The following is an 11,055-nucleotide window of genomic DNA, read 5'->3' as shown; positions in this document are numbered from 1 at the left end:
TTTAGGATTTGACTTAAGGCAAGGAGGATACATTAATCCCAAAGTTTGACTATAAGCAAAAGAAACCTGTTGGCTATAAAGCAATAAAGAAGGCTTCATCTGCTCCTACTTTTATTTTCTACTCTAAATTTCACCACAAATATTTTAATTTCCTCTGCCCTTCTTTGGCATATCAGAATTAATAACAGCTTTGTCTCATGCAATATACAAGGTTAAATGCAGAAGTGAGGTATGTCTGTGACCTTTACATTAGTACTAATTATTGTATTCCTATAAGTCAATTTTACTTTCGATAGGGTTGGAATTGGTTGGGGTCTTTTCTTTTAGTCTCCTTTCAAACAGAAAAATAACAAAATTTTAGACCAAAAGACAACAAAGACGTCTAAGCTATAGAACTCTACCGATTCAAATTGGTCAACGAAAAAGAGTCCAGAGTAAATAGTAATAGCAGTGAAGAAACAAAGTCTGCTATTTTTTTAAACTCTTCAGGTACTCACAGACACACTTGCAACCACAAATATTAATTTGCTGAATCGTTTATAACTATTAAGTATATATTATATACAATATTTTATGAAGATATAAAAATGATTTAGTGGTAAAGTTAGAAGAAAGAGTGAAAACGGGTATGAATTTAAGCAAGTAAAATATAAATATATCATACAATATGATTCCGTACAAAAAATACAATACATTGTTTATGTTAAAATTTGTAAATAATAATAATTTGAGTGACTTTCTGTAAATTGAAAAATGTATTTGGGGTATTTATTATTGACATTTTTGTTTATCAAAAAAGATAGTGGAGATATTTTGGTAAATGAAATAGTTATTATTAGGATATGAAATGAGAAGAAAAAAAATAATAGATACTAAAGTTATAGATGAGAATCAATGGTTAATATAAATGAGAAAAAAAAAATAACAGATTGATCTTGCCATGTCAAAAAAGCATTATAATTTATAGGAAAATGATACTCAGACAATGATAACATTTGAACACAAAATACGTGTTCAAATGTGATTCGTTCATGTGGAAATGAAATTTAAAATCGAATGCTGACGTGGCATGGAAAGAGAAAGGGGAGATTTTGAATTTGAAATGTGATTCTTAAATTTTGGCATTCGACACTTGGGAGAAGCGAACCGGTTCGAGAACCAGCCACCACCGCCTGTGACCATCTCTTTCCGACCGGCCATCACTGCCGCCGGACTGCCGCCGGCGAAGACCCGTCGCCCTTCCGCGCTCTTCTCTCCACCCAGAATCGCGGTTCCATTCGGTCGACGACGCGTTTGAGAGCCAGCCACCACCGCCTGTGACCATCTCGTGCCCACCGGCCACCACTGCCGCCGGAGACCCGCCGCCCGTCCGCTATCTTTCATCCACCCAGAATCGCGGTTCCATTTACTCGAGGACAAAACCCTAAACCCAAAGCCAAGTGAGTCTTCACTTTTTTCCTAAGCTTGATAATGAATAAGTTTCTTGCTTTCTCTATGGTGATGTTGTTGCTAGCTACTGTAATCAATGGTGACGTTGTTGCTAGGTTTTTTCCTCGACTAAATGATGAATAACTGTTTCTTGCTTTCTCTATTTTTTTTTTTTCGAATTTTATTTTGTGGTTTTGTTTCAATGTCTGTGATTTGAGGCTCTGTTGCATGCTTCCGTGGTGATTACTACTTCGGTTTTTTGGCTGCAAAAAAAACGTGAATTCTAATTGCATTAACTGTTAATTGGGTATTTTTGCTGCTAACAACACAAATAACAGGGTGAAATTTTAATCATATTAACTTTTAATTAGTTTTAGGTTTTAATTGAACCAAATCCATTCACCTTAGATGGTGAACAATGAAACAATATAGGAGAAATGTTGATTTACATAATTTCACGATTTTGTTTGACAATCCGTTCGATTTTGCTATGTCATGGTCATGCGTGATATTTGAATCGGTTATACTATGCAAAATCATGGATAGGACAATTTTACAAGTTAAATCTTGATTTTAACCACTGTGGGGGTGACACAGTTGTTCCAACTTATGGAATTGCATGGTTCATGAATTAATCATCTCAATGAGAAAAGGAAAAAAAGTGGTCCAATATGTCTAAACACATACATAGTCCATGTGTGCAAATACTTTTGAACTACCTTTAAACTGAGAAATACTATTAAACTTTATTTTCATGACCATGCGAAAAAGGGATAGTTTCTTTATATTTTGAGATCGATGTAAAGCAAAACATAATGGAAAAGTATGGAATGAAAAAAAGAAGGAATATGATGAGTTTGAAAAATAAGAGAAAATTCATTTAGTTACATGGTGCATAATATATTTCTTTCGAGTCATTATTTTTCTTTCAATGACTTCTCTAAGTCCTGCAAAATGACGCAATGTAAACACTAAACCCAAAACAGCCGTTCATGCATGGATCTTTTAAGGGGCTACTAAATGTGAATGAAACAAGGAGGGGCAATTTTACGGGTTTTATATAAGGTAGAGTTTGGATTCTCCATTAGGTTGTTTTGTGTTGTTTTTATGCTGTGTCTTCAAAATACATTAATATAATTTTAATGTTTAGCATAGGTTAGCACTAAAAAATCCAGCAGAGAATCTGAAGTCATGAATGTGACGGAAAAGCTAGGCATAATCTCACCATCCCTCTAGAATTAGTACTGCTCCATTGAGCTGCAGACTGAGAAGTGTTCTTCACAAACTTACTGATTATCGTAGAAGCATGAGCAATTTTCTATTTAATCAAGCAACTTTTATCTGTCTATTTTGGATGATGTCACAATGTATATAATCTCCACCATAGCCAGGTAACGTCATAATCATTTACCTTTTCTTATTTCATTGGTTTTCATTTCTAAAATTTCTGATATTTTTCTTTGGTGACATAGTTATTGCTTTGAAATTTAGTCACTTACTCTAAAAGATGCATAAACGTGGGGAGTTTATCACTCTATTTGCATTGGAATCACGTGTTCATGGGAAGTAGTAGTTAAGATTCTTCATCATGGTTTGTTCACTAAGTCAATTGAGTTAATCAATATTTATTACATTTTGAAGGTTGATTCTGTATTTTAGTTGGATTCACAATGATGGATTGCACAAAATATGAAGGTTATAAATGTAAGTAGATTTAGTGTTTTGAAATTTGATATCTTTGATTGAAAAGAATTTCTTGATGGTTTTTTGGTTTGATAATGATTTGTAGTTGCGAATGTAGGCATGGAACGACACAAAACCTATAGTCGACATTAATGGTATATTACTCATTGATATTTCTCTTGACCGAAATAACAACATTCATTGAAACATGAATTTTGTCTTGTAGTCAGAAGCAAATTCCAATTATGTGCAGATTTGTATGGTACTGGTAAAATCCATTTCTATCTCAAGTTGTTTTAAGTTTCTATGCCTTAGGATTAACAAGGATTAACTGTTAGTATTTATACACAATATAAATTTAAATAGAGAAATTTTCTCGTTATATACTTCTAAACTCTAAACTCTTTGATAGTCGCATATTCAAGAGTTATTTATTTCATTCAAGTAGATCATGTTCACCCTGTTTTGCATATCTCTCAAGTAAGACAATATGTCACCATGGGAACCCAGGCCACGAACTTGCCCCCTGGCCTCATTTTTCAAGCAGTCTGAGTTACTTACTAATTACTACTTTAACTTGGGATATGGGATATTCAGCTTTCTAGTTTGTTACTTACTAATTACTACTTTAACTTGTGAGAGTAGCTACTCCTATTAATGAGATTCTTTATGTGCACTAGAAGTAAGGTGTACAGATGACATCAATATATCTTTTGCAAAAACACAATATACACAATAGTAAAAGCAGATGCACAGAAAGGAAGAAACAATCCTATTCAATTCACATTCCACAATCCATATCAGTAGTAGTTTAATAGTTTTATTCAATCAAATTGATTCATCTCATATAAATGAAGAAAACTAAAAATTAAAACGAGCAGGAAACTCACACATACAAATCCTTTACTGCAAAAGGAACTTGCTCTGTAAGCAGAAGAGAAATTATGGTTAGGCAGAAAGCAGAGGGTTGTCTACCACCGGTGTGTATTCTTTTATCTAAGAACTGGACTTTGAAACTATGAAGAAAGAAGATAGATGTCTGCAAACGGAAAATATAGATGTATAAGGAAGATGAATATGACTTGAAGATTTCTACTTAGAATGTAAAGTTGGTCATTCATAGCATATATCTTATCATGTATTAGAATGTAAAGTTGGTCATTCATAGCATATATCTTATCATGTATCAAAAGACCAGCAAACTTACAAAAATAACAATTAATTTGGCATTAGGGCTCCACACCTGCATGTTTTCTCCTTCACTCTGTAATGAATCAAAAGACTAGAAAACTATTTTACACTGTCAGTGCATTATCATTAACTAATGTTTTAATTCACCAACGTGTAGCTTTAGTTCACGAGTTCATAACTAATTTACTAGAATAACAAAAACATAAAAATGAACAAATGTTTTGCCTCATTCCCAAAAGTTAAAACAATGCAAGTATAAAGATAAATCCAGATGAGAGCAAGTATAAAAAGGCAAGGCTTCTTAGAAATATAGAAAGGGTGGATAAAAGAATATGACACTTACGTTATTATTGCTGGTAAGTTCAGACGCACAGTTTCTATACCATCATCAACCTCTTTGTCCACTGAGGCAACCCGTTTCTCTTTATCAAGAACAACCTATTGGAAAGTAGCAGTTAGTTATAAAATAATTTGATCAGAAGAAAGAAGATTTCATATTTTAGCCTAGAAAACATTATCAAAACAGGAGTACTGAACTACAAATCTGTTCTATGTGTCTATATAACCAAAAATTAAGAAATTCTACCACATCAAAACTTGATTACTCTAATTCAAACCAAGCAGTATCCTTTCAAGAAAATCAAGTGGCATTTGTCACAAAACAGTTTTACACTAGAAACAACAATGACCAAATTCTAAACTACTTTTGATAGAAAAATTGAGGCAAAAGGATGGACAAGGTCTGATCTTACAAGGAATCTGGGATAAGTTCAATCAATGTTCAAGAATATTGAAGGGATGACAAGAAACATATTTCAGATTCAGTAGAACACTCTAGTAATCGAGTTTGACAAAAGAGCATGATTCCTAAAATCATCTATGATACCCGTGTGGTTGAGGCATTACCCTTCGGTAGAAAACATTAAAACACATACATATACCCAAAACCATTAGAGCTTCAATTCTCCGTCTATTTTTTTTTTTTCGAGATGATATCTTACATTTAGGTTTTGAAAATCCCCAACCATGGGTTGTGGAAAAGCTACTACTAAGTTCGTCATTCTAAGAAGTTGGAGCTTTCCCACAAACCACTACTATCTGGGGTGGGGACAGAACTAAGCATGCTATTAACGCCTAATGACTTCACAAAGGCATCAATACAACTTTCAACAACCCGACAAAATGAATAATTTGCAGCAATAAAACAACACCGAGGAAAAAAGTGAACACTCCCTTGGCTTTGGGTTTAGGGTTTCTACCGTCGAGGAAAGAGACCACGCGATTCTGGGTGGAGGGAACAGCGCGGACGGGCGGTGGCGGGTCTCTGGTGGCGGCAGTCGTGGCCGGTCGGAAGGAGATGGTCACAGGCGGTGGTCGAACGCGCTTCGTTTCTCCCTCTCTAGCAAATGTGTTGCGAAAATTTGAGAATCACATTTCATATTCAAAATTATTTACCCCTTTCTGTCCAGGCTACGTCAGCATTCAATTTTAAATTCAATTTCCACCTGGCCCAATCACGTTTGAACAGTGTTCCGTGTTCAAATGTTGTCGAAACTTGTTGTCTGAGTATCATTTTCCTAATTTATATTCAAGATGCAGAAAAATAATAGGAAGAGCAACTATAGGAGGAGCAACTGCAGAAAAATCATGTGAAATAGTCAGGGATTTTCCTTTGAAAACTATAGGAGGAGCAACTGCAACTAAGATGCAGAATCCTATGTGAAGCTGTCAGAAAACAAGGAACGAATATCATTAGATTTCTTCCATTTTTGAAGCACAGCTTATGCAAAAGTATAATCCATTTACCAGCATGAAAAACCATCCAAATAATTAAAGCATGGTGTTAAAAGGAAAAAGCACCATGTATTAGCTATAAGGAAGAAAAGAAAAGAGGAAAGGGTAAGGAAGGATCGAAATTAGGCTGATACCATGTAAGGATTGTAACAAATGTGTTTTATTGATGTTGAAAGAGTTACCAGCGTACAATATATAGAATGTACATAACCAGCGTACAATAATTAATGTACAATAATTAACGTACAATATATATCACCTTCTTTAATGAAAATTACACATTATTCATTTTCTCATTCTCTCATTCTCTCTGTTATTCGCTCTGCACTATGAAATCCTTTTTTTTTTCTTCCAAACTTCTTCGAAGCAGAAGCAGGCTTTGCCGTTACTATTGTTCAGAGAAGCCGGATTACATTCGTTTTTCTGCAGTCGACGACTCTTCACCATAGAAGATGAAGCCGGATTCTTCAGACGAAAAGCTTGATTATCTTGTTTCTGCCGACTCTTCACCACAGAAGATGAAGTCGGATTCTTCAGACGACAAGCATGATTACCTCCTTTCCGACGACTCTTCACCACAGAAGAAGATCTTAGATGAAGAATCGGAAAAAGAAAAGACAGAGCGTGTTACAAACATTGAGAACGTTAGGAAGATTAAAAAAGATTCAGACAGCCATTATTCAATCAACGAACCAGACATTGTAACTTCTTACCTCAGTTCTTCCGTCAACAAGTACTTTAATGATGATGTAGTCGACGAGTACCTTGATGATTACACCCGTTCTGAAGTCGAGAAGCGCTCCCTTGATGAAATCCTTTTTGCAATGGACGAGTACCATGAAGAACTACAGAAGATATCAGAAGAATCAAGGAGACGAAGAGGAAGAGATTTCTGGAGACGGAGAGGAAGAAGTTTTGTAAAGAACAGTTTTTTTGTAGAAATAAAGACGTGCAATGAGTTTTCTTTTTACTAAACTTGAGACAATGTTGTCATTTCTTTTTGTAGAAATAAAGACGTGCAATGAGTTTTCTTTTTATTGATGAATTTGATGATGAATTTGATGATGAATTGGGAATGGTTGATATAAAAAAGAATAGGGTTAAATATGTTTTTAGTCCCTATACTTTGGAGCGATTTTGGTTTTAGTCCCTCTTTCAAACTAAGGTACAATTTAGTCCTTCAACTTTAGAAAACTCTGGTTTTAGTCCTTTTTACCAAATTTTTTTAACTTTATTTGCTGGTTCAAGCACGTTTCATTATAGCATTTGGATTGTTTACACTGTTTGACACATTTTTGCTTCAATGTTAACTGAGAAACGCGTTTGAAACAACAAATAAAGTTAAAAAAATTTGGTAAAAAGGACTAAAACCAGAGTTTTCTAAAGTTGAAGGACTAAATTGTACCTTAGTTTGAAAGAGGGACTAAAACCAAAATCGCCCCAAAGTATAGGGACTAAAAACATATTTAACCCAAAAGAATATCACATAAACCATTTTTCCCTTGAGTCACATCAACTTAAAACTTTTATGATTGGCTTATATTTTGTTGTTCTCGCATAGGAATAATTTTTGACTTTATTGGCCTTAGTTGTCACAAAAGTATAAAGCAATGACTTCATCTACTAATCAAAATATCATTTAAATTAAAGCATAAACGGATGATCTTACACTAGTGCAAAAACGGTGTTTAACGTCACCCCATAGACGTCGGTTCCTGAAAACTCGTCGTCTATGTCTGCACAGTGGCATTATCGTAAATAGTTTGGTAAACTAGACGTCCGTTTCCAAGTAAGGCGACATCGAGGACATCGTTGACGTCCATCCTCTCGTAAACCGACGTCTAATTGCCTAAGGTATGTGATAAGACAGTCAATTGACGTCGATGTTCACGGGGACCGACGTCTACTGGGCTGCAATTAAGGCTGCTCACCAAATTCCCAAGAGCTTAGACGTCGGTTAGAAAGGGCATCGACGTTCAAGTCACTAACAGGAAATCAAACGTCAACCAGTTCAGCTTCTAGACGTCGCATAGACGTCGGATCCCCAGAAACCCCGACGTCGATTGGGCTACAATTAATGTTGTTTACCTAATTCTCAGGTTCTTAAACGTCACATGGTCAAACGGCGACGTCTAAGGCCTGTCTGGAAGGCGGGAAGACAAAAATTCTTCAATTTAGACGTCGTTTCTGAATGTAAGCAACGTCTATGTTCCTGTAATTTATTATTTTCACCAAATTCGAGGGACTTAGACGTCGGCTAGGAAGGGCACCGACGTGAACATCCCTGACAGGAAATCAAACGTCAATCTGTTCAGCTTCTAGATGTAGAATAGACGTCGGCTCCCCTGAAACACCGACGTCTAATGGGTATTCAAAAAGTCAATATTACTATTAACTTAAACGTCGAATTTGTCAGATACCCAACGTCTATGTGACTATAGACGTCGGGTTCTAGAGCAACCGATGCCCCATTTCATTTTAAATAAACCGCAGACTCTTCTCAGCATTCAGTTTCTGATCGCGTCTTCATCTCTTCTCCTTTTTCTCTGCTTCTCCTCTTCTTTTACTCGCTTGCGCACCTCTACTTTTTATCTCTTGCGGCATTGCATTGTTGTTTCTCATAACGTCATTGTCTTCCTCCTCTCCTTTTTCTCTCTTGCATCCCAGGTGCGTGGTTTTTTTTTATGCTTTACCGTTTAAACTTTGTTTAGTCTTTCATCAATTATCTTATCGTTCAACTGATTAAAATTTACTTTCTTTGTGTTGTGTTTTAGTGCAGTTTTGATCCTCTCTTTGGGTAACATAGTACAACATTCTCCCTTTGCTAGTTTCCTCACAAGAAGAGTAGCGACTTTTGAGTTTTCTATGGCTTCTCAACCCAAAATGGAACTTGGGTCCTTGTCTAGTTCTCGTGTCACCGTAATTTTTTTCTTTCGCGGTTGAATAATGGGAGTAGTCATGGACCCAGGTTCGATTTTGGGTTGAAATGTCATAGGAGACTCAAAAGACGCAAGCTTCTTTTGTGGGGAAACTAGTGAGAGGAAAGTGTGGCATTATGCTACCGAAAGTCTAGATCAAAACTGCACTAAAACACAACGTCGTTGTTAGACGTTGGTTAGTGCCAGGTCCGACATCTATAATGAACATAGACGTCGGTTAGTGTCATTTTCAACCTCTATATATTCATGTTGACGTCGATTTACGCATAGGTGGACGTCTATATAGAGTAATTAGACGTCGGTGTGAGTATAAGTAGACGTTTATATAGACGTCGGTGTGAGTATAAGTAGACATGTATATAGACGTCGGTGGATATCGTTAACTGACGTTTATATTGACGTCGGTTATGAGGAATTTCGACGTCCCATTGACGTCACCCGTATAGAGGTTGGTTGTGGAAGAGACGTTAAAAGTTCAAATTAACCGATGTTAAATAACGTTTCTACACTAGTTTTAGTTGTCATTCTTATAATTTTAATTAACTATAGAAAGGTTTCTTAATAAAACCTGTCTAATCTTAATCACAAAAAATGAGCCTTTCTATTCACATTTTAAACGAGATAAGATCCAATACTTACTTATGATGTCTTCATGTTTTTTAATATATGAAAACTAAAATTTTGTTTGAACTGTTGAGAGACAAAAGGTTTGATTAGAAATAATGGTTTAGAAGTAACTAATAATGGTTTGATTAGAGACAAAAGGTTTGATTAAAAAAGATGTTATTAAACATAAACAAACATTATCTTAAAAGTTACTGAAGATATAAGCATACAATTTTATTTGAAAAATATAAAATAATAGAAATGAAAAACAAAATCATCCAATAAGATGACTGTGTATGACTGCAAAAGAAAAACATGTCTATATGCAATGTTTTCGTAAAAGCATGTAAGACAATGTATTAATTAATCGAGACAGTTTTCGCATTTATTCAGGTAGTTTTCATTAGCCTAACATTATAAAGTTTTCTAAGACATAAAAATATGAAAAATAAAATAAAATATTCAAAAAAATAAAAGTTCAAGAAAATATAAGAGAATTTTTACAAGATAAGTTAATTTTGAGTTTTATTTATTTTTGTACTTTTTCACACGTCTTTATAAAAAAAAGTTTAATTGTTTTTTTGTTTCCAGTCTGGTTGAAGTATGTCAAATTCGTCTCTTTTTAGAAAAATGTCAATTTCATTCTCATATAAAAAAAATTTGTGTCAATCTTAAAAATCATTGTTTTCAAAATTCACTTTATCCACTATAATATCAGGAATCAGACTCATGAAGTGGTTATTATTCAAAACTCACTCTAAGTTTTTAATACCATTATTTTGTATTTAACGGAGATGACTTGATTGACACAAATTTTTTTTATATGAAAACGAAATTAATATTTTTTTAAAAAAGAAACGAATTTGACACATTTCAACTGAGAAAAAAAAAAGCAATTAAACCTAAAAAAAACAGGTTGAAAGAAAAATTGAGTGTAGAGCACTGAACTTGTAGCCTTTAGGTCGCTATCTTAGGTTGTCACATCAAAGAGAAGGTTTTCAGAAGAAAAAGAAAGCATTAATTAGCAATTAATTAAGATAAGAATAAGACAGTGGAAATAAGCACTAAAAATGAGATTTTGCACGTGAATAATATGCACCATGGTAGTATATAAAACAATAAGAGTGTTGGATTTTCTATGAAAAATATTTAAAATGTTATAAGTTATGATGCATTATGATAGATTTTATCACTGCCAAAGTTGTTCCCCAAGATCTTTATCCTGAAGTGGTGAGCTGTATTATATTTTACTTTCATCACCGTCATCACTCCCACGTTTACTTTTTCCCTAACATCAGTTTACTCTTTGACACCTTTTTCTAACTTAGCTTTTTGCCAAATGTTTGATCAGTGTTTCAAGAAAAAGTATTTCGAAAAGTTTTTTTTTTTTTTATTGAGATAAGTAGAAATATGT

General features: G+C 34.4%; 1 long non-coding RNA gene across 7 annotated transcripts; it reads left to right on the top strand.

Annotated features, from left to right (window-relative positions):
- Positions 1–1,132: 1,132 nt before the first annotated feature.
- On the top strand, positions 1,133–4,627 carry LOC111242065. Of its 7 annotated transcripts, none has more exons than XR_002668679.1 (5): positions 1,133–1,439; positions 2,415–2,493; positions 2,584–2,819; positions 3,070–3,132; positions 3,218–4,627. It is a non-coding gene; the product is annotated as an uncharacterized LOC111242065 (long non-coding RNA). The 7 variants fall into 7 exon arrangements; XR_002668677.1 differs by having other exon boundaries at positions 2,579–2,819; XR_002668678.1 differs by lacking the exon at positions 2,415–2,493.
- Positions 4,628–11,055: the final 6,428 nt, after the last annotated feature.

This window comes from Vigna radiata, chromosome 7 (assembly GCF_000741045.1).
Source record: "Vigna radiata var. radiata cultivar VC1973A chromosome 7, Vradiata_ver6, whole genome shotgun sequence".
Classification (NCBI taxonomy): domain Eukaryota; kingdom Viridiplantae; phylum Streptophyta; class Magnoliopsida; order Fabales; family Fabaceae; genus Vigna; species Vigna radiata.
This window is presented reverse-complemented; position numbering and strand designations above follow the sequence as displayed.